The 25,517-nt window shown below is 34.6% G+C and overlaps 1 protein-coding gene across 2 annotated transcripts in view; it reads right to left on the bottom strand.

The window, feature by feature from the left end:
* Positions 1 to 25,517, bottom strand: part of LOC138717798 (glutamate receptor ionotropic, kainate 2) — a 384,533-nt gene that overhangs the window by 103,781 nt on the left and 255,235 nt on the right. The gene's annotated exons all lie outside the window — the stretch shown is intronic.

Here is a 25,517-nt window from a genome sequence, read left to right as displayed (position 1 = left end):
AAGGATAAATCATATCTGAACAACTTTATTTTCATAGAATCATAGAATCATAGAATCACCAGGTTGGAAGAGACCCACAGGATCATCGAGTCCAACCATTCCTATCAAACACTAAACCATGCCCCTTAGCACCTCGTCCACCTGTGCCTTAAACACCTCCAGGCAAGGTTAATCAACCACCTCCCTGGGCAGCCTCTTCCAGTGCCCAATGACCCTTTCTGTGAAAAATTTTTTCCTAATGTCCAGCCTAAACCTCCCCTGGAGGAGCTTGAGGCCATTCCCTCTTGTCCTGTCCCCTGTCACTTGGGAGAAGAGGCCAGCACCCTCCTCTCTACAACCTCCTTTCAGGTAGTTGTAGAGAGCAATGAGGTCTCCCCTCAGCCTCCTCTTCTCCAGGCTAAACAACCCCAGCTCTCTCAGCTGTTCCTCACAAGACCTGCTCTCCAGCCCACTCACCAGCTTCGTTGCTCTTCTCTGGACTCGCTCCAGAGCCTCAACATCCTTCTTGTGGTGAGGGGCCCAGAACTGAACACAGTATTTGAGGAGCAGTCTCACCAGTGCTGAGTACAGAGGGAGAATAACCTCCCTGGACCTGCTGGTCATGCCGTTTCTGATACAATTTCTGATACGTTTTCAGTGATAAGAAGACTAGTTCTGTGATGAGAGCAGCAGATGTTCTCTCAATTTATTAGTTTTTTATTAATTTTACTAACTGTTTTTCAGAGTGTTCTATTAAATCTTTATTGCCAAATTGGAGATGTCAGTGGACTGCCACGTGGAAAAAAAGTTGGCTGGACTTCCAGGATTGAAGAAAAACTAATGATGAACAGTGTTTCTCGTTGGGTTGATAGAAGAGCCAAATCTGCTTAATCTCTTCAACAGCAGTCTGGATAGTGAATGCAGCAACTTTCTGGGTAATACAAATCAGAGAGGTTGATGCACTGGAGAGGAGGACTCCATTTAAAGGGAATTTGGCAAGATGCAAGAACAGTCTGGTCAAAACCTCATGAGGTTTAACAAACGCAGATTAAAAAAATTGTGATTTGGAAGCAGACACCATGCACATTACAGGTGCACACTGTCTGGCTCTAAGGACACTTTGCAGAAGATGACCTGTGTGTCCTAGTGTCCTAAAAGCAATAATTGATAACCACATACTGGTCTGTATGAGCAAAAGTATGTCCAAAAAGTTAAGAGAAATGACTGTTCCTGCCCACTGGGCAATCATGAAGGTACACCTGAAGTACTGTGTCCAGTTCTGGTCCACCATGTAAACAAAGACATGGACATATCAAGTTCAGCAGAGATAACCAAAATGGTCAGAGAACTAAAAGTACATTATGTAAAAGATAACAGTGAGATTTCAGCCTGTAGAAATAAAAAGAGTGGAAGACCTCCTCAACATGTTTCCCTTGTGTACAGGATGAAGAAAACATGTATTATATGCAAGTTTTTCTTCAAACATGAGCTTCAGCTGTGGGCTATGCAATGGAACAGGTATAGCCAAGGAGAAAAGAGGAGTCTGGTCTCTCTGACAAATTTCATCCACGAAGTAGTAAAAAATAGACAATCCTCATTTTTCAGGAGCTTGATATGAGATGTCTTCTAAGAGCCAGGGAATATTTTTAAGTTTTTAACACAGGATGGTTATGCATCTTAAGGCAGGCATCTCAGAAATCAGGAATATAGAATTATTAATTATTGTATAGGAATAGGAACTTGTATTGTTTGATACACAAAAATATATAGGAATATGTATTATTTACCATATGCAAAAATATTATTCTAAAAAGTTAAACATCATAAGTAAAATATTTTTGCGAGTTTATACAGAAGAAACTCACTTTTTTATATGGGAGGTAAAAATACACCTTAATATTAATCCAATCATACGATTACTCCTACTATTTAGCCAAGATGAAACTAATTTCTCAGAAGCACTCTTCTGCTTTTGAACAAAACAGGTCCTGGGGGAGATGAGGAATGTATTTATGATGGGAGCACTCCTCGTCTGTAACATCTGTGATAACAAAACCAACAAATATGTTTACAATAGTATTAGGCTCATTCACAGACTGGCAAATAAGCTTAACATATCTGTTGGTAATTTAAGTGAAAGAAGCCCTTTCATCCGCCACTATAGCCCACTTAAAAGCATTTCCAGTATCAACCTTGCAAGTTTACTTAAAATCATAGTCCTAAAACAGAAATTTTCCTGCTTACAACTGTTATTTCACTTCTGAATCTGTTTATTTTCAGCAATACCTTTTCTGTAATTTAGAATATCAAGGAAAAAGCTAGGAAGGAAAATTGTGAAATACTGAAAATTTAGTATAAATCAAACCTGTATGGATAGGCAAGCTAGCACAGTTTTTTTCTTGATAATCTTATATCACTTTTCTCTAATACACAACTATCTATCTACTAAAATCTTTTAAACAAGGAAATTATTTTGTAGAAGGTAAGTAACCAATGGAGGATAATATTTAAATCTACACTATGGCATACATACTAAAGTTATCTTTCACAGGCCAAGTTAGCTTCTAATGTGGCTAAATGCGCTGTGTTGCAAGAATGCATTGCAAGCGGTATGGAGTAACAGAATCATTTAGGTTAGAAAAGACCTTTAGGATCATAGAGTACAACCATAAACCTAACACTACCAAGTCCACCACTAAATCATGTTCCTAGGTGTCACTTCTCCACATCTTTTAAATACCTTCAGGGATCATGATTCAACCACTACCCCAAGCAGCCTGTTCCAATGTTTAACACCACCATCAGTGAAGAAATATTTCCTAGTATCTAGTTTAAACTTCCCCTGGTGGAAATTGAAGCCATTTCCTCTCCTACTACTTGTTATTTAGGAGAAGAGCATATCCACCTTTTGGGTAGTTGTAAACAGCGAAACCCCCTCTGCCTCCTCTTCTCCAGACTGATCAGCCTCCATTCCCTCTGCCACTCCTCTTAAGAAATGTGCTCCAGACCCTACACCAGATTCACTGCCCCTCTTTGCACACACTCCAGCACCTCAATGTCTTCCTTGTAGTGAGGGCCTCAAAACGGAACACAGTATTTGAGGTGTGGTCTCACCAGTGCTGAGTACAGGGGGAGAATCACTTCCCTAGTCCTGCTGGTCACACTATTTCTAATACAAACCAGAATGCTATTGGCCTTCTTGGCCATCTGGGCACGCTGCTGGCTCATATTCAGCCAGCTATGAACCAACAGCCCCAGCTCTTTTTCCACCAGACAGCTTTCCAGCCACTCTTCTCCAAGCATGTAGCACTGCATGATGTTATTGTGACCAAAGTGCAGGACACAATACTTAAGCCTTGTTAAACCTTATACAATAGGTCTTTGCCAATCAATCCAGTGTGTCCAGATCCCTCTTCAGAGCTTTCTTTCCCTCAAGCAGATTGACATTCCACACAACTTGGTATCCTCTGCAAGCTTACTAAGGGTGCACTCTATCCACTCATCCAGATCATTTATAAAGATATTAAACAGAACTGGCTCCAAAACTGAGTCCTGAGGAACACGACTTGTGACTGGTCACCAACTAGATTTAACTCTGTTCACTACTGCTCCTTGAGTTTGGACATCCAGTCAGTTTTTTACTCAGTGAAGAATACATTAATCCAAGCCATGAGCACCCAGATTCTCTGGGAAAGAGCAGTGGGAAAGGATGTCAAAGCATAGCAAGAAATCAGGTTAGTCAAGCAGGACCTGCCTTTCCTAAACCCATTCTGACTGGGCCTGATCACTTGGTTATCCTGTTTGTGCCATATGACAGCAATCAAAACCCTCTATAACCTTCCCTGGATCCAAGGTCAGGCTGACAGGTCAGGAGGTCCCTGGATCCTATCCAGCCATTTCTGTTAATGGGCATCACTTTGCTAATCTCCAGTTCTGATAGGTTCCCTTTCTTCATTTATTTTTTAGCAAGAACTGGTGCTATGAGAAGCGTACTTGATGAATATAACCTAATACTACCTGAGGCGTTTGGGTTTTTTTTTAACTATACAGTGACATTCCTTGCAGATGTGAAATTTATATTGGAAAAAAAAAAAGCTGTTAAAATGAAGGTGGTATACATGAGATTATTAAGAAAACAGACTCAAAATCAAACACGCTTAAGTAATCATTTCTTAATTCCAGGCTAGTCACCATCATCATCTACGTATTCTTTTTTTGTCTATTCAATTGATTGTAAGGTCAAATTCATTAGTTTAAAGCATCAGCACTGACTTTGAGCTAACATATCTTATCTTGCCAATAGGATAACATAGGAATATTTATTGTTACATTAGTACCAGTTGCAGAGGGTAACTTAAGAAGGAAAAAGAAAAAAAAGGTGTGTCTTTATATTTACTAGGGACTGGAATGCATGACATGAATTCTGCCATTGGTATCTTTTAGCGTTTACTAGGCTAAATTTTCATACTGTGGTACTTTTATGACCTGTAGCCTTTAATAGTTTGGGAATTATTCTTTTTTCTGTAAGCATGCAATGCTCTGCTCCTTGAGCAATAAGCATATGCATATAAAATAGCTAAGTTGCTGATATAAGTCGGTAAAGATATTCTGTAAAAAACTTTGTATCTGAGTTCATTCAGAGTACGTCTTAGCAAGAAATATGCAAGGTTTTTTAAATCCCTCAGAGACATCAAGAAAAATTCTGATAGAAAGGCACCCTTTTTTCTTTCCTATGTTTTCTTTTATAACTCTCTGTAAGCATAACTTTTTGTTTGCTTTGTTTAATCCATTCTATTGCAAGAAAGAAACATTTTACTATTGTATTTTGAATAGCCTAAATTCATCAAGTCTATCATTTGTTTCAAGTAACAATCACAACCTAAGGCAAGATAGCTTTCTTAAAGCTTCTGATGATTTAACTTTTCATCTATATTCATCTAAAATAGTAGGAGTATTTCTTGTTAGGAGGAACAGGTTGGTGACCAAAGAAGCAAGCCAGCTGCTTTAAAATAGGAACTATCTTTCTGTTTATATTGTACTTGCTTGCAAATAATTCCTGCTGGGCTCCAGGCTATAGGGTGCTGTAAAGTAATTGCCATGAGCAAAGGGATTTTGCTTGTCATCTATAGCCGCAGGGAAGTGTATTATTGTTCACCATTGCACTGAAGGGAAAAAAAGTATAATTGATGCCTATTCTACTTCATTTCTTCAAAACTATATTGGTTATTTTTTCACCCACACTGCAATCTTCTAAGAAGCCAGTACATTATCTTTGGTTTTAAAGGAGATGAGTTGGGTTTGTTGGTTTGTTTGTTTTTTTATATTGTGTGCTAAACAGTCTTGAGAAACATAAAACAAATCTGAGCATGCTCTTAATGTAAAATATCATTTTACAATTATATGAATTTTATCTCATATTAGCGTTCTCTCCAATGCAGCTTGAATATACTTTTATTCTTTCATTCTTTCCATTCTAATATAATATAAAACTTACAATATTTATGACAGTTTCTATACTAGTTAAACTGATATCAACACACTCCTTTGAGATTTAATTGCAAATCAGGTGTTTTTTTCTATAATTACAAACCTGATAACATAATGAGCTGCTTCAGGAAAATAAAAAGTGCATTGTTTTATCTTTCTAGTGCTTATGGAATCCTTTTAAATATGCTGACTATTTAAAAGATAGGCCCAGGTGAGACATAAATGTCATTGCTGCAGTGAGTATAATTATTTTATTGTAGCAGTGAATTCAGAAGATCTACCTATAACACGAATATTAAGTAATTCTGTCAAGAAAAAAAGTCAGCTATTCTTGTATTATATTATCGCATAACTTCGCCGGTCCCTTCCCTGTAAGTGTTCAAGGCCAGGTTGGATGAGGTCTTGAGCAGCTTGGTCTAGTGCAAAGTGTACTTGCCCATGGCAGGGAAGTGGAAACATACGGTCTTTAAGGTGCTTTCCAACCCAAACCATTCCATGATTCTATGATTCTGTCATTCATATGTCAGGTTACAGTCCTATATTACACAAACCAAGATAACCTTCTTTAAAACAAATAAACAGTGATTACATAATTATTAATTTAAATTCTATTACTAAGAATCACTAAATTTAAAATTAATTTAGAGGCTAAATGCACTTTATATCCTGAACTGTAATGGTTCAATTGAATGGTAGCAATAACTTACACTTTTATTTCACCAGACTTCATGAAGATACCATTTAAATATAAAAAATATGTATTTATATTTATATATATAAAAAATACTTCTGAATTACTTCCTAATGTAAAAACATAAGGGTGGGCTTTGAGGGCAATTTTGAAGGTAATTTATCAAACACTTGGAGGTTAATGGAAGATACTGGATATGAAAATTATTACAATTTGAATAATATGTTTTAACAAAAAAAAGTATGTTTGAGTATGAAGTGACATAGTGTTTTGCACCAAAGAACATTTTACAGAATCATAACTGGGGGGGGGATAAATGTATTTAAGTTTGCTACTTCTGATCTGAGCAACTGGTTGCTTTCCAGTCATATTTAGAGATAAATTAGCTAGTTCCATTGAGTCAAAATCTAGACTCTAACACTAATTATGTTACTCATTAGTGTTCGACTTTGAGCAACCTTTCACCAACTTAAGCTCAGAAAATTCTCTAGTCTATTTGTTTTCACAGAATTCTCCATCATTTTTTTTTGCCAACAGTGACAGAACACTTCATGATGCGTTATAAATCTGAATACATTTCTAAGAGTGTAGAAAGACAAGACCATATAGCTTAGTGGAAAATGTGAACTGCTAAGCTGAATCTCCAATTATTTTCAGCATCATTCATCACTAGTCATGTCCTGACAGTTTAAGCAAATGATTTTAAGGAATGACACTAAATAAACCTTCAATGTCAGTGCATTCTATCTACTATTAGGAAAAGAAATACTAAGAAGACCTGGACAGCTGGGATGTCCTGTAGAAAAGCATAAACATATAGATGCTGTGGCAAATTATTTACCTAAGAGGTTTATAGAGAATATCATACTTAACTGGGGAAATAGAAGGAGAGAGAGGGAAATTTCCCTTTTACTGACAATTCTAAAACAGGGATGTGGGAATGAGGAGACAAATCACAGAATGTCCTCCATATCCACTTAAACCATTACAGATGCCTTTCAAAGGGTAAAATATTTCCCTAAATACATAAGGCACTTCTTTATGGAGAAATACAAGGGCTGATTCTGAGGGTAATTTACCAGACACTTCAACGTCAATGAAACATGAGGTTTCTTTCCTGACTGAAATTACTCCCTGTATGTTGTTTACCATAAGAACAGTATACTGGTAGTCCTAATACTGTTAAATGCTCCCAGAGGATGATCTCTGTCCATGTGAACTGGACTGCTACTAAGAAAGTTATAACTTGACCCCAGAATTTGCTCTTTCTCCCTTACATTTTAGATCAGCTGACATGTGCAAAGAGCTTCCAGTCTTACCTTCACTACAGCTGTGGAGAAACCCACAATACTTGAGGATCCAAACAAAAGGCAGTTTCATCACTGATACTGAAAATGTCAGTTGATAGCAGGATTTATAAAAATATCAGAATATTTAAATACAGACCTCACATATAAATTTGTGGATTTATAATGTACAGAAACAAAACTATTAAGTACACTTAAACTTATGCTAGAATTGCATTTCAACTGCTTTATGGGGAAATGTGTTCCCTAAGTCTTTTCACATTCATTCCTCTTCAAACATGAAATGCACCATTCTAACACCATTCTGATAAAAGCAGTATATACCAGCACAAGAAGGATACAAATCTATTAGAGTGAGTCCAGAGGAGGGCCGCAAAGTTGATCAGTGGGCTGGAGCACATACCATATGAGGACAGGCTAAGAGAGTTAGGCTTGTTTAACCTAGAGAAAAGAAGGCTCTGCAGAGATTTTGTAGCAGCCTTCCAGTACTTCCAGGGGGCCTTCAGGAAAGATCTGGAGGGACTCTTCATCAGGGAGTGCACCAATAGGACTGGGAGTGGTGATTTTAAACTGAAAGAGGGTAGATTTAGATTAGATAGTAGGAAGACATTTTTTACTGTGAGAGTGGTGAGGCAGTAGAACAGGTTGCCCAGAGAAGCTGTAGAGGAACACCCCATCCCTGGAGGTGTTCAAGGGCAGGTCAGATGAGGCTTTGAACAACATGATCTAGTGGAAGGCGTCCCTGCCCATGGCAGGCATGTTGGAACTAGGTGATTTTTAAGGTTTCTTCCATCCCAAACTGTTCTATGATTCTATACTGTCTTAGTAAACAGCCCCATTATATTTCAGCTGATAATTCCTTTTCTACCACATGATATGAACACAGTGAAAGTCATACTTGAAACTGAGTAGGAAAAACAGTTAGCATAAACAAATACAAGTTGTAAATAGTTAACTTGAAGAAAACAGAAAGAATATAAAAATTAATTTTAAACAGACTGAGAAATGGAAGATGCTTCAAATGAAGGTAAATTATCCAAGACTTCCAAATACAGTTCTGAAATTAAACTCTATATCTCAGTTCTGTGTGTACTATGAAAACAGATCAAAATGCAAACTTAAGTTTTAGAAAAATACAAGCATGCAGAACTCTGGATAACTAGGAAATACCAAAAACTTTTTCTTTGAAAGGGGATTTACAACAGAGTAAAAGGCTCCTTTTCTAGATGTCTAAGCATTTAGTTTTGGCCCATATCTGACAACAGTAGGATTTGTTTATATTTAAAATTATTTCACATATTTGAATGCAAATGTAAAGCACCTTCCAAGATACCATTCTTGCTGTCGTCAATTCATTGCATTTTTTCTATTTCACATCGCAGTACTAACTCAGGCAGGCAAGAAGACAGTTTCTTATTTTTTGTCTCTTTGCTCTCTACTCTTTGCCTGGAGAGCAACTGAAAAATGGAAAGCCACTTAATATTGTCAGGCAGAACACTCACACACTAGGTGTAACTGTCAGAAATAGGAAAATGAGTTTATAGCAAGTTGAACTGCCTGCTGGGATTCTATCTACTGCATCAGGACTTTCCTTTCTTCAATCTGTAGTACTGCCTGTAAATAACAAAAAGTTATGGGGAAGGTCTGCCTCTTTCTCATTGGAGATCTGATAATTATTTTTTTTTTTGGCTGTTAGAATTATTTCCCTTTGTCTAATCTCTAGATGTTATGAAACAAAGAAACTAACACTGGCCAGAAAGAATGTGTTACTATCTAAATGGAAGTTGAACAATCTTTCATGCTAAGACTATTGAAGGAGCAGGAGTTATAGAGAACAGTAAACTTCATTTATGTCTTTTGTCCATCATGTTTTCTAGTCTATGTGTAAGAAAGAGTCTGCTCCAGCTTGCTTGGATACGTCTAATGTGGCAGAAGATTACACAGCCCCACTCAGTAATAGAAGGAATCAGTTGGTATAAAATTACTGCAAAACAAAAATACAAAGGCTGAATTTGTTTATGAAAGAAATATTATTTTGAAGGGTTTTTTAACCTATAAGAAGTATTTACTTTATTGTTGTTTTTTCTGCTGTTGCTGCTACAGTTTCATAATGCATATTTCTGAGGAAAAAAATAAAGAAAAGCAGTGTAGTTCATCTGGAAAACTGACTCTTAAATTTCTGACAATTTGGTAGATTATAGCTTCACATCTATAACTACCTGAGAGGAGGCTGTAGAGAGGAGGGTGCTGGCCTCTTCTCCCAAGTGATGGGTGACAGGACAAGAGGGAATGGCCTCAAGCTCCTCCAGGGGAGATTTAGGCTGGACATTAGGAAAAAAATTTTTCACAGAAAGGGTCATTGGGCACTGGAACAGGCTGCCCAGGGAGGTGGTTGATTCACCTTCCCTGGAGGTGTTTAAGGCACAGGTGGACGAGGTGCTAAGGGGCATGGTTTAGTGTTTGATAAGAATGGTTGGACTCGATGATCTGGTGGGTCTCTTCCAACCTGGTGATTCTATGATTCTATAACCTAGTATGAGTCTGAGTATATCATTGCGCTCACTCCTATTCAGATTAAGCAGTGCTTGAGTTCTGCTCCATAGTGTATCCTTTCAAAAAATTAGATTTTTGTATGTTCTCTGGTTTAGCTAAATCATATCTTTTCATATGTATATATCTCCTGGAAGCACACTAGTAGACAAAAATGTTACTTGTTTTATATCTGATAGCTTCTGACTTACACTACCATCAGTTGAAAGATACTGGATGCTGATTAATTTCTTTGTAAAGGTTTTGGGGAAGTGCATTATACAGATTTGACATATTTTTCAATTAATGGCAATGTAAGCCATGCAACAAAGGTAAAATGCAGAAATGCACTCGAACTCATACTCTTTCATTTTAGTTAATGAATATTTACAAATGTTTCTCTAGAGAAATTGACCATTTGGAAGCAGCCTCTCAGAATTATGTGTAAAAATAAAACTTGAACAATTTATTAATTGGTTTAGTGAGGCTATAATTTTCAAAGCTGTCAGTGAACTACTTATTTTATTCTGAATAGGCTAAAATCTGAGCTCTTTAATATTGTTCAACAGGAAAGCGAGAGAAGTTATAGGTAGTTGTAAACAAAAATTTAAAATGCATGGGTGCTTTACATGGTGGACTAAATAGATCAGATTATCACAGGATTATACAAAGATGAGACATTCAAATTCACCACCTGCCCACCAGCTGAAGAAAAGCAAATGAGAGCTGTGTCAGAGGAAAACTGTGGTCTACTTTCAATTAATATTTCTAACAAAATCTAGGGTTCAGTTTTGAGCCCTTTGGGAAGATGGTCATCTTAAGTTCACCCATTCTCCTAAAGAAAAGTACTGCATTTACTCATTTTATATTCCACATAAGCAGATAATAGTTTAAATACTAAACACATGTTTCTTTAGTATATAAAAAAATTTTATAACTATTGCTTTCAAATTGACCCATACAAACTACTGCTACCTATAAATAAATAAAAAAAAAGAAACTACTGAAAAAAAACCAAGAAAACCTAATATAAAAATCAGTCATGGAGCAAAGCCAATAGAATAGTATCTGCATCATGCGAGTGTCCCATGAAAAATGTAGTATAGGAATGCCTCCTTCTTGCAATGGGGAAAGATGCTTTGTTCAGGCTTTTGTTGTGGGGAAGGGCAGGTATTTTGTTGTTTTCAGGGCAGACTCTCTGTATTGTGTAGGTACCTACTGTTTCCTTAAGATATGTTTTTCCCTATTGACACAGCTTAGGCTCCAGGAAGAATATTCCTTCTGGATGTATTTTGTTATGGACTGTTATTGCAACCACTGAAACTGCAGAAATAATGTCAACTCAGTTGTAGGAGAAAGGAAACACCAGCAGGAATGCACTGGAGCATAGTAATTATTGCTCTAGGTTCTCTTTGGGTAGCTCAATTATACCTTAGTAGGAATTTCAATTACAGTTGCTGCTAACTTGGCAGAGGCATAGTTTGCACATGTATACATTCTGAATGTACATTCTACTACAGAAGTTATGCAAATTATTAGCGTTATGTTGTTATCATGCCGGACTCATCTGGCCTTATTTTTACTAGTAGTTCTGTTCATAATGTCTAGTAATATTGTTAACAATGAAAAAAATAATAACAATTGCAGTGCAGTTCATGTAGCCACTCCTATAAAAATCCTATAAAAGGGATTACTATCTTGTCACAAACATTTCTTAAAAGATTCAACCTCATTTTTAGTTTTAGAGCATAGATTAGTAACAAAAATGAAAACAGACAGAAGAGCCAAAAGCTAAGGATATTAATTTTTTTTCTCTTGTTCATTTTCAAATGCAAAATATCCCTGCTTTAGAATTTTAAAAGCGAAAATATTAAAAAACGTGCTGGTTTGGTTCAGATATATTACTTAAGAGCAGACGTTTCTGAAAAAACTTTCAGCCAAGTTCAGCTGCAATTATTTAAACCTCAAGTCATTTTCTCCCCATAGAAATAAACGTGTAATTCATTTTAGTTTATCCTTCAAAAAAAATGAAAACAAAAACCAAACTTCCATTAAGCAATAAATAGAGAATAATATCATTAACAAAGGAGAAACTATCAGTACTTTATCTATGCTTCTTTGATTAAAGACTGACAGAAGAGACCCAAATCTTACTGTAGCTCACTTTGATAAAACACTACAGTTCATCCATTCAAGTTTAACTTACTTTAGATTACAAATATATGATATTGCCATGCTATAAAGCAATTTCTACATATACATCTGTGATGGCAGAGTGGCTTTAAATTTGAGAATGAAACATAAAAACTTCATGCAAGAGAACAGTCTCATTTTCTGTAAATGAAGCAGTCATAATACATCTAGCAATTCAGCAAAAATACTTTCACCTAACCACAAACTCCCATTTCTTGCTGCTTTCTTTAAAATATATCTGATAATCAGTGGTTAAAGCTTCTGTACTGACCTTTTTGAAATGAAAAAAGATACTTGAGTTTTAATCTAGTGAAAAAAAATTGAAAAATAATGCAAAGTAATGAACATTACCGTGAATTAACTTGGATTATTTGGGTGAGAATGTAAGCAGTATTATTGTAAGCATCAAATAACTAAGCCACATTTGGACTTTATGAAGTATTCTCAATCAAAGGAAAAAATGTCACTAACAATTTAACTAAACATATTTGCTTTTATGTCACCATTTAGTATAATGTAAGATTCTATGAGACACAAAATATCTGCATTGCCCCTAGCAATATTTTAAATTTATAGGAACTTTTAATGAATCTACATAGTGAAAGCTAATATATGGATAAAGATATGTTTAATTTACACAAAATTACTAGTTATTGTATAAAATACACACTATCACATTAACTTTTATGATTAGTTATATGCACCAATTATTTTATGTGCATTTTTATGCCTTTTTAAAACTTAATTTCAAAATTACACACAATAAATAAAAGTAGAATATTTGTTTGTGTGGGTTTTGATAATGACAGCACAGTAAACAGGTAGAAACACTTTTAAAGATACCTATGAACAAAGTTTTTCTGATCTTTGAACTTTTTTAGAAATCGTGAATATTATTATTGATAAAACTGCTCATACATCAGCACTTATTGAATATGTCTGAGAAAAAAAACTTTTACCTAAATTGAAAGTTACCTGTATCACATTAAATTTTGGCTTTAATTTTCTTTTTCTTTTTGTACTTTGTTGTCTTTAACTGACAAACGTATTCACCAAAAATGATTCTTCCCTTTTCAGAAGTGCGAAAGCCTACCTGTTTACTACTCTGTCTGTCATGATTTATAAATTGTTTTAATGAACAACATTTTTCAGTCTTAACACATGCCATTTAACCTAATTGAACTGCTAGACACAAATTTGCAAACCAGGAATTATTAACAGGGAAGCAGGGAAAAACTTACCTAATTGTCACTTACTACAATAAAATATATATTCAGGTGCATATTCTGAACCAACTTAGATGACAGTTGCAGCTTTTGTTTCATAGTGGTCATGATGCCGGTAACATTCATAAAGGCCCAAATTCAAGGCCGTATTTTTCACCATTGCTTCAAATACTAACTCAATAAACTCAAGAGAATATTTCACCCTAGATGTGTTCACCTCATTGAATTATCACTTTCTTCCACTTAGCTGCATTCCATGTTATCTTTGTTGTTTTATATGTTAAAATGGATCTTATCTAACATCTACAGACGATGATGGAGACATTTTCCCTAATCTTTGGTGGACACTGCAATAGACCTAGAGTCTGCAGTAATATTTCTGAAGTCTACAAATTAATCTATGGATCTTTCTGATACATGAAGAATTGACACAACAGACAGTGTAAACAGGTTAATGAAATGCATAGAACATGAGATAAAGTGACATTCACAGCACTGTCTATGAGGTAGATTTATTATTTCTCTAAAATTTTCATAATCAGTAGGAATGTTACTTTAATGGAGGACAGTAAATATTAACACGAGAAATTCATGATGCCCATTATTTTCCACACTGATGAATGATTTTTTTTTTTCCTTGATTCTACTCCTGTCTGGACTAGGATACAGATAATGAAAGTTTCTACAAGGACATACCATTTCTGGCTAGTATTAGCACTAGCATTTCATATGAAGCTGCAAAAAAAACCCGTGGAAGTTGAAAACTACATCAAACTGTACATTAACCACACACTACAGGGAAAGTTTCTTTATAATCTCCACCAGTTGCTTTACATATGAATCATTGCATTTTCAATCATTGCTTTATTACAGTGTACTCTTTTTTATTTTAGTCAGAGGCAAGTTCCAGAGGTTAATTATCACTTTACAAAAAAATGAATTAAATTCTCTTTTCTTTTCCATATTTGTTACTTTCAATTAGATCTAATATTCCTTCCTCCTTCATTTTCTGTATTCTGAGAAAGGATAAATAGGAAAGTATGATTAATGTTCTCCACATAATTCTGTCTTCACTAGAATTTCGTAATTTCTTCTGATATGGTCTTGTATTCTAATCTGAACAGTTTCACTTTTTAAAAATGATTTTTTTAATATAGTTAATTTTACATTATTTTTAGCCTACACTAAGAAATAGTTGGATTTGTATATTTGTAATAAAATTACAAATATTTGAACTACAGTAGTTAGCTTTCTGTTATGTGGCAACCAACAGAAAATATTACTGTGCATTATAAGGTGTTTTATCTTTTAAAATGTCACATCTGTGAAGAGCTAGAAAACTCTTTGACAACCTGACACCATGATATTTTACTATCATTTCTAAAAAACAGAATGCATCTATTACTTCACAATTGCTTTAACATAAAAATTATTGTAAAACATTTTGTTTATGTCTGTCTGAAGAAGTATCTATTCTCAACATTTAATTCCATTTTTTCTTATTCAATTAAGAATGGCCCATTAAGTAACCCTAGAACGATCAGAAAAACTACAAATTTCCTAAACTTAACATATAAATGAAAATGTAAAATAACATGCCTCCCTCCTACTGTACTCATTGATCTGTTCCTACAGGTAGACTGCCAAATCTACTGAGGAGTAATTTTAGAATGGATTCCCTTTTATAAGCCCCAAAACACACCTTAAAGAGGGTTTTAATAAATTCTGGAAACTGAAGTTCTGATCTGGAACTCAGAAGTTATTATCAAAGAAAAACAGCAATTCTGCATCTGCTGATATAAGAATATGAAAAGAATATGCACAACATGCAGGAGCAAGATCTTAACAATATCCTAGTTCAACAATTTGAAATTACATATATGGATATTTACTCCTTGCTCTCCCATATTATGAAAAAAAAGGAGACTTCCATGCTACAGGAAAAAAAAATCATATATTTTACACAAAATTACGTAGACTTTACTGTTTAATATGATTGACGTCATTTTGTTTGGAGAAAGTCAGTGCTTGTATTTATGATGGTCTATAACCTAAAAAAGCCTGTACTATATTATTGTCATGTACTTCACCAGGTTTTCTAGTATTCCTAAACTGAAGCAAAGTTTGGCTGAATGGGCTGAGTGGGCTGAGTTCTCAGCAACTAGTTTACCAAAATACTTATCAAGCTGACACATCTTTAAAGTCAGTCAGTCAGCATTTAGTCAGTATTCTTACCTCAGTGAATCACAACATCCTGTGTAGAAGATAGGAGCTGCACAGGCATCGTCTTCATTTCTTATTTAATTACTTTTTAAATAATTACCAGCTACATACCAGCTACGGTATCATCAAGCCTACTTGTAAGTCTTAAATGTTTTGGTATCATATCCTATATTTGTTAGTATCTCCAAGTATGTGTTATTAGGAAGTGATTGACTTGGACTACAATACTGTAACACTGCATTGGACTTTGCAAAGTTGCAAATGCTTCTTATTGTTGTCAGCTTTATCGAGCTGAATGACTGGCATGTCAGCAATATGAAGAGACTCGTATGCCCTACGATTTGCAGACCTGGACCAAGCAAATTTTTTCCAATGCTTCTTCTATATAGTTAAAACAGTAAATCAATAAAATACAACACATATTCCATTCTACATTAGTAACATAAAGAAACAAGCTATTCATTATTTTTCTTTGAAAGAAATAAACACAGTATAAGTAAGAAGAGTGAATGATAAACTTGAATACTCCATCTTTTAAAAGCATAGCACATTGAGTTCCTCAGTATATGCAAGAGTTAGTCCCAAGTCTGAAGGAAGAAGCAGAGTACTGTATAGGATCTCCTAAGGGCACATAATGAAGTGTGAAACCTTATTTTGCAATGCCAAAATATATGGACTTCTTAAAAAAAGATGGAGTGAGCTCATTCTAAGGTTGTACAACAAATCCAGCATTTCCATTCTATATTGCAACAGCCTTCTTGACAGCAGATTAGTTTTCATTGATCATCACAGCAAAGAAGTTATCTAGTTTAGAGTGCATGATAATTTATTGTTGCCCTTCAACATACATTAAATGTCACCCATAAGGATGGTAGGAATAAAAGAGTTATTATACTAGAGTCCCTACCTAAAAGAACATGATTGGGTGTGATTTTTTTCCTACACTATAAACCATTAAGATATTTAGAAGAGCAACATAATGTTACTTTAAGTATTTTAAATTGCCAAAATAGAAGACCTTTTCAATAAAATCAGTAAATTACAAAATTTAATTGTCATAATATGAGGCAATATGGAGCATTTTGGAGTATTTCTTTACAGTAATTTTGGTATTTAAACAACATTCTTATATTAAAAAGAAAATGTTTTATCATCACAAATTAAAATATGGAGAATTGTTGTTCTATGAGTTTTTTTCTTTCAAAATAAGAACCAAATCCTTTTCTGTTTTACCATCTGTTCATTGACATCACTAAAATCCACAGAGATGTCAAATGGAATTCCTCATCAAGTAACTATTTCCTAAGCAAATGCAAGACTATTTTACAACCTCTGTGCAGCTCCATGTGATTTTTTATTTTGGATATATGACTGTTCTCATGAATTTAAACAAAGAATTTACATGCTTAAAGTTTAAGACAGTTTAATAAAGCTTGATGATCTGAGATCTTTGATCTGATGTGAAATAATATATTAATACCTCAATTAAAATCCGTAGTTGGATTTATAAGGCACACAGGATTGCCTTCTGCTGGCCTGTGAGTCCTAATGGTCTTCTGAAGTAACAAAATATTTTTCAGATATGGGACTTTAATACAGGTTTACCAAATTTCACCCCAAAGCTAAGCTGCTTTTTTTTTTTAAGTAGTCATAAATTAATTGTTTACAAATTTATTTCTATTATGAATGAGAAATAATCCTGTATTTAAAGTATTTTTTTAAAGTCTTGTTAAGAATTTACTATAAAGATGAATCCAAATAATTCTATGAACTTCTGTGGTTATGTGTATATCAGTAAGTGAACAGAAGGACTCAGGTTTCAGCAATGGCAGGTAATCATCCATACACTTCACTTGTTAGCACATTCCAGTTCACAGCTTTGGCCTATGCTACTCTCAGACAGTGCCCAGATATAGTTCAGAGAGAAAAGATTTTCTGGTAAGCGCTATGGGTGGAAAAACTGGGATAATGGAGCATTTAGTCATATGAAATGTAGAACACACCATGTCACTTTTCCTATGGGCTAGAAAGCATGCCCTGAACCCTAGGCCTTGAAAATATATACACAGCCTTTGGGGTCCACTATGCTACTATCAAAATTGGTGAGAACTTGCACACTGACTTCTACAGGAACATGATTGGAAAATCATGTATTGTCTTATTCAAGTAGACATTTGATTACAAAATGAGGTTCTGCTGAATTGTAGCTCCAAATCCTGATGGTGGGTAAATACTTGAAGCTTTTTTCCTTCTATAATCTGGAAATCTTTCTCTCAACTTCAGACAAAAAACTGAACCATGGATATGATTTACCTATAAAACAATCAGCTAAATACTAACAAGATACCAGTGTTTCTTTCACTGATATCACTGACTGTCTCATATGCTTGCTGCTTCTGCAGCTCTGTCATAGTACTATCAATGAGCTGGGATTCACCTCTCCACCTCTCCACTTTGATAAAAACTTTGCAGGTTACCAAGTATATCAGGTCTTGCCTCAGCTCGGGATTTCTTCCAGACTATGTATCTAAGAAATTGTGATTCTAGGTGTAGTATTTGAAGGATGTAGGGACTACATACAAATTGCTCCTGGGCATAAACAGTAGCTCGTTAATTTCTACAGAAACAGAATATGGATTCTCCTTTCTCTCTTTTTTTCTGAGGAAGGACAATTACATTAACTTTTTTATTACTGAGCACTACTAATTTGATTTCATTCTGTACTCACATGGCCTACCTGAATCTAACCTATTATCTTCGTTCTGACCCGTTTACCAAAGCAAATGGTTGTGACCTAAAGAACATCAGAGTGATTTAGCTGCTTAAACACCAATGACTCAAGCACGTTCAGGTTTCTCAAATATTCAAAATATCTTTAGGGATCCAGTATATATGATACAGGACCTACAGGCAACTTGTATGTTTCTGTAAATGACACTCATGCTCCTGTACCATATCTCTGCACAGCTCGCAAATGCATCCCTTTCCGCACAAATGAATCTGAAATGTAATGGTTAAGATTTTCTTCTGTATTTGTTACTCACATCCATTACTCTTCTCCAACACAGAGATAAACTTGGAAGTGATTTTAATGTCATTATCATAGGCTAACCTGTGAAGTTATTTCACCAGTGCCATTTGTATCTCATCCAGACTTATGTGAGAAGATCCTCAAGGCCAAAATCAGTTCCTGTCTTTCAAAAACCTCCCCAAAATTCTCTTGCTTTGTAACGTAGACTGTAAACTGAAATGCGGTCCCACATAGCTTGTTGATAAACTATGACTGCTGAACTTGATTACTTAAGAAACATACTTATTTTACACTTCATTTTATTCATACTCCATAGAAATTTTCATTCTATGTAACTACCTAAATTATTTAACTACTCTTTCTAAACTGTGAATTTGTTAAAGCAAGTATTTGGTGTTTGCAGACATGCAAACAGGATTTGAAAGCTGTCCTGTGTTACAACAAAGTCCAATTAAGCTTTCCATACCACCCAGAAACCTTCAGTCCTTCACCTGTGGAATCATATAAATAGAAGAGCAAAACCATCATCTTCCTCAATTTTAGCATTTGCTTTTGCGCATGCACAAATGACTATACAGTATGAAAGTCAGGAGGATGAGGAAGATATTACAGATATTAACAAATCCCATTGATTTTTAAGCTGGAGGCAGAATTTGGTTTCTAGCATATAAGGATATATAAGATATAGGGAGCCTCTACTATCCAGCTACCTAGTAACTTTATCAAATTGCAGTTACATTTGAAGCAAGGTGAAAATTCCTTTCATTCCAGTAAATGAAGGGCACACTGACCAGGATTTTAACATGATTTAGAATAAGGGGAGATTAAGAGAGAAAGTAAGAGAGAGAAGTGTGAGGAGGATAAACATGACTAATTAAAAGACTTTTTCAGATATTTTTGAAACTTGATATTAACTTGGCCATGCTTTGTGAAAACAGTAAAACAAAATTTTGCTGCTTCCATTTTTCTTCTGGATGGGGTTCATTGTTTACATTGTGTCAGCCACAAAACCAGAGAATTTTCTAAGTTGTGAAATTCTTTCACAGGAACTTGTCTGAACCTGCATCTCACTATAAACCTTTCTGATTTTCACTCCAAAATATCTACCAAGAAAATTGCTCCAGAATGTGAACTAATTACTGCAATTACTGTTAGATGAAAACACTCTCATATCACTGGTGAGAGTGGTCTGGTATAGAAACAGAAAGCCATATCTCTTTTTCTACAAAACAAATAAGATAATGGCAAATAGGCATGTTATTCTGTATGAAGCTAAAGCTGTTTCTCATGGGAAAGGACAAGAATTTCTTTAAAGGTCTAGAAGAACAGAAGGCAACTTTAAACCCTCCTTCTGCTATCTACCACCTCACTATTTATCCCATGAAAAGTTTCCCATGCAGCATTCCTGCTCCACATAGTTGAGAAAGGAAACTGGAAGGGAAAGAAGAAGTAGCTGTCACTGGCTTGCTGTCTTTAGTCTGATGAAATTACATGAGTGATCCCATCAAGCTGAAGTAACATTGTCTTCATGGTTCTCACAGCTAAATCTGCTATAAAGCCTTTACGCAGGTCCTAACTGACAAAGGCAGGTGCCACAGGTGTCTATTAGTCACATAACACAACACAAAACAAACAAAAGAGTATAGTGAGAGTAAGGTGCCAGAAGAGGGCTATTTGTTGATTAAAATTATTTATATTTAAACCCTTCTCTCACATGCTGTAAGAATGATTAACTATGAAAGTTTTTATATTTTCAAGGTTTATAATTTTCTAATGAAATCAATTAAATCTCTTAGCTGATGTGGGATTTTTAACTGAGATGCTGAAGATTTTCAATGTTGTGCAATTATTTCTATGTAAGAATGATACCTCTGTTGCTAAAGACAGAACTTCTGACAATAGCATAACCAAACCAAAACAGCTCTCATGTTTCTTCTGAAAATGCATCGTTAGCTGTATGCTAAAGTAATTTTACCATCTTTAGAATTAACAGAGGGTGCTTTCCATGATTAAAACAGAAATTCTTGGGGGACACGTTATTGATTTAGTTTCAGAATCAAAAACAGCTACCATACTTCTATTTTCAGAATGATTTCTGGTCAAGCTCTGTTGGTGCTCAAATGACTCTGATTCTCTGATGAGTTAGAAACTGGATACTTGCCTAAGCCTGGTAAACTTCTGCCTAACAGCTAAATCAGAAATATAAACAGGAGAAAATTCTCATACTTCTGCCTATAGGAACTTGTAGGGAACAATCTCATTTCTCACCAGATATTAAATAACACCTAAAGTCAAGAAATATTCCCTATTTATTTCTTTATTTCTTTTGAAGCTTCTATTTTGAAGTATAATAGTTAACCATGAACCAAGGCTAATATTATTGTCCTTCAAGGAAGAAATGCTCTACCCTTCAAAGAGATAAGATTCTTGTAAGTTTATTTTGGTTTGGGGCTTTATTTTTTCTGTTTTGCTTTTCCTCCAATTTAGCTCTATTTACATATTTTCAGACTACGATAGATAATGGTGTATGCTAGTCAGAATAAATAAATTTTGTTTTAGTTAAATTTGCAGAAACTAAATCTTTTCCAGTTTCAAAATCAGAAACTGATACTTAAATTTTTTAAAGCAAATATATTCTAACAGGCATTTTACACCACTCTACATAATTGGACTTACAACTGTTTAGTTACAAATATCTAAATGTAGCTTAATATTATATCTACATTATTGACATTATACAAAAATGCAAAGTCTGTTTTAGAGAATAAGAGTAAAAATCATAAAATCCTTCCATTATCCAGATTTTGCGTTCCTTCGAGTATTCATAAAATCAAGGAATTCTAAGGAGAACTCCAAAATGCTATCCTATCAAAACTACTCTTCCTCTGAACATCTGTAACTAAGACTTTCTACAAAGTTAATTACCATCATATCTTATTGGCTTTGCTTCCAATGGTTTATGTCTTCCTCATCATTTAAACAATATAAAAAATTTCACTGTGTAGGGGTCCATGTACTTAGCAAACAAATAAAGCTTATTTTAAATGTTTGGCTCATTTAGAGTAAAAATTTCTTTTTGATGCTTACAACCAAATTTGCTCCATATTTTTATGTTTCTGGGACATCTAGAAGGAGGGTAAATAGAAATCATGACTACTAATGTTCCATTTTCCATCCTGTTACTATAACCTCTACATTTTCCATCCTATTACTATAAGCCCTACATTTTCCTTGAGGAAATCTTTCAGTGTTAAGTCAAGGTGTTCCAAGCAGGATGCCTGCGTGAAAATATTTCAGTAAATAAAATGTCTCCTAAATAGCTTTACTGGTTTAATTGGGAAGGGGAAGAACAACAGCATCAACTGATTGAATTAATATTCTGATATATCAGGCAATATGTAAATTCTGTCACTGAAGCTAAGGGAAAAGGAGTCAATCATTTAACTTGCAGTTTCAAATTACCGCTTGTATCCAATTATTAACAAAATCTTTTGAAAACACTGTGGTACTTTCTTGGATTCTTATTGACTATAGTCTCATACCACTCGATTCTTGTGTTTTGTTCTTTAGGTTGGAGGACTACATGGGTTTGCATATGTCATGAGAAAACTGCTGCTATGCATTATGGTGAGTTACAGCTTCCTTCTCCCCACTAATACTACGTATGCCAGAGTAAAACCCATGCAACAAATCCATAATATAAAAATAAGATTCCTTCCCCTATCTTCAAAAATGTGAGACACTGCTCTTTTTAAAAACAATGATTTTAGATTGAATACACTCAGATTTATCTGTAGAGGAATCCTTCTCTATAGGCATGTTTAATATTATTCCATGCTGTGATTTGCTAAATAAATACACAAACTGCCAAGACTAGACATGTGTGTTCTTTTCCTTTCTTGTCACATATTGGGGAAAAAAATGTTTTAACAAAACAGAATGAAATGATCCAATATCAGAAAGAAATTTTTAGCACTTTTTCTGGAGACTCTGAAATTTTTTTCAAGTAAACTATTCCATACAGACAATCCAATATTGTTCTCCTCTACTTCACATGCTGTTAATTACCAAGAGCTTTTAAAAATAAAGATGAACCACTGGACACGTTACAACAGTGTGAAGATATTTCAAAACTAAATGCAATTGTTCCTGAAACTTTTTTTTTACCTTTCTCAGCAAGAACTATGAGACTATTTGCTAATGGATGGTAACACAGTACACAGAGACTAACAAATCACTGTTCATGGTAGATATGAAACATTATTTTATGTGATACGGAACTCTTCACAAAACATTCTTCAGATATTGACTTGATACTGAAAACACTAGCAAAATAAGCTCTCTACAGCAAATTCCGTAGTCTTTATGTTCATAATATTTTTAACTTGGTCATACTGTGTGCAAAAAAAGCACAGAAACTGGACATGTATACTCAAATATTGATATGTGAGCTAGGATTATATGTGTATGAAAAGAAATGGCAACACACGTAGTGTAATACCTTCTAACATCTCACAGCTTGTTCTAGGGACAAAGGAAATGTACATGCAATTATTAAATTGTCACAGGTGTTTTCAAGTAATGATTTAGATAGACAGTAAATGGCATTCAGGCAGATGACTAGCAATGAACTGTGTAAAACAGATGAATCAAACAGTACAATTCTCGTCAGTCAAACTCAAATTAGAAGAAGGCCAGGGAATAAGCTCATTATTTCAGAAGCCATTCACCAATAAAAACTTAGGAGATTTTACTAGTAAGGCTGGTTTATCCAGCTAAATCCTCCTTAAGAGCTTAAGCAAACAGCCTTTGGATCCTAAGATACAAGGTACTGTTTATATTCAGAAGGATATACAAGATCCTGATATATATGGAGAGACAAATATTTAGTGTAACATGCTAAGGAGTAACTCAAAGCGAGAGAAATTTTGTTAGGAAAAATAGCTCAACATGAGGTTTCCCACAATTTCCCACAAATATCCCTTAGATTCTATAAAAATATTATGTTACAATGTTCAATCAAAATGGAGAGGAAATATATGTTTAAAAATATATAACAAATATAGGTAATAAGGTTTAAAAGTGGACAGAGTAAGCTGTCCACCTAATTGGAGATAATGATATATCTATAGGTATCTAAAATTTAATTCCTGGTTTGGGATGCAGATACTTATGTAAATGAGAATGAAAGGAATGAATTGTTGGTAGTAAGAGACACCAAAGTACTTAAGGATGAACAGAGTTATGATTCAGATCAGACATTCAAAATAATTAGGTTCTTGGATAATTAGTGATGAATTGAAGAACCTTGTGATGGCTTTGAGAACAATGAGGAAAATAACAGAAAATATTCAGAGAGTATTTAGGAGATCTTCATTGGCATAAGGACACTAATAAAAATACTACTATACTCTTTGCTAGAGGAAAAAAAGCCATTTTCTGATTAGGTTAAACTACAAAGTAAAAATTAACATAAACATTCTGATGGAACAAGTTCTAGAAACAGGTGCATATTACAAGGTGTTTTCTTCATGGCAGAAATCATCTGCTTTGTTTCCTAAGAAGTCCCCCCACACATCTCAACTCTAAAGAAGACACTAAAGAAGAATCCCGAATTGATCAGCTGAGCCAAAGTGAGTGTGTTTTTATACTTCAAAGTGCATGTAGAAATTTAGCTAATGAAGTGTACTATATATTTTGATGGGATGCTAAGGCAAGTGGGTTATGAGTTCTTCAGCCATCCTCAGTTAAAACATTTCAGTTGTTTTTGATGGCAGTAGTTTCTTCTTATGTTTGATACATGACAAGTAGTATCTGGGACAGACTGACACACCACCAATATAGAAATGCTTTGGAGTACTGTTTTTTTCACCCTAAAATCTAAGAAATAAAAGACTAAAAGATAAGAATGTTCCTCTTACTCTAACCTCTAACAGTATTCTAGAGACTATTATGCAGGTGCTGTGCTTTTAAGTAGACTTGGAGATTTTTTGACACTCTTGTCTCTCCTTGAACAGTTGAAGGAGATTGAGAGCATTCAGAAGTGATTCAAGAGAATACAGAGGGAATAGGATGAGGAGTCCGTACTGAATTGTTTATTTATGTATTAGAGATTCTATATACTGACACTGAACCCAGATAAATCTCTTGTGGAGGAGGCCAGAAAGATAAAATCATCTGAGTGCGAATACGCAATACGAGAGAATGCTGCTTAACTCATTGCGATACATGTCTTTACTTTAGCCACATAATATAATCAATAACATTTAGACTTTACAGCACTGATTGTGACTTGTGCCATAACTTTTGAAATAACTATACAACTTATATGAATTATGAATCATACAGCTTTATAATTCAAATAAGCTTGGCATTTTTCATATATAAAAATGATGGAACATAAGATCTGTGTGCTTACCTCAGAAAATTAAACTTAAATATTATTATATATTATGTAGATTTATAGTAATATTCATGGCACACAGCACTGCAAACTCACAGTTTGTATAATGAATTTAAAGCTGCCATTTTGTGAAAAGAGATACTCAGAAATATCTGATCATAGTTGAAATATCATGTGCAAGTCTTGTTTACAACACTTCCAGTGACTGCTGTCCAGGAAAGGTAACTGTACAATTTCATTGTTATAATATATAGCAGGATAGACTAAGTGAAAAACTTATGCTTGATAATTTGCTCATGAGTGCAAAGTTAGGATATAACAGAGGTGTCTTCTTTATATCTACCCCAGTTATTGCAAGTCTATTTAAATGCTGGAAATTAAAAATTAAAATTTTCCAGGTCTCATATAAAGGAGAAGAAAATTAGTTCTGAAAGTAAACCTATAGAAC

Source organism: Phaenicophaeus curvirostris, chromosome 2 (assembly GCF_032191515.1).
Source record: "Phaenicophaeus curvirostris isolate KB17595 chromosome 2, BPBGC_Pcur_1.0, whole genome shotgun sequence".
NCBI lineage: Eukaryota > Metazoa > Chordata > Aves > Cuculiformes > Cuculidae > Phaenicophaeus > Phaenicophaeus curvirostris.
The sequence above is the reverse complement of the archived record's forward strand: the minus strand, read 5'-3'. Positions and strand labels throughout refer to the sequence as shown.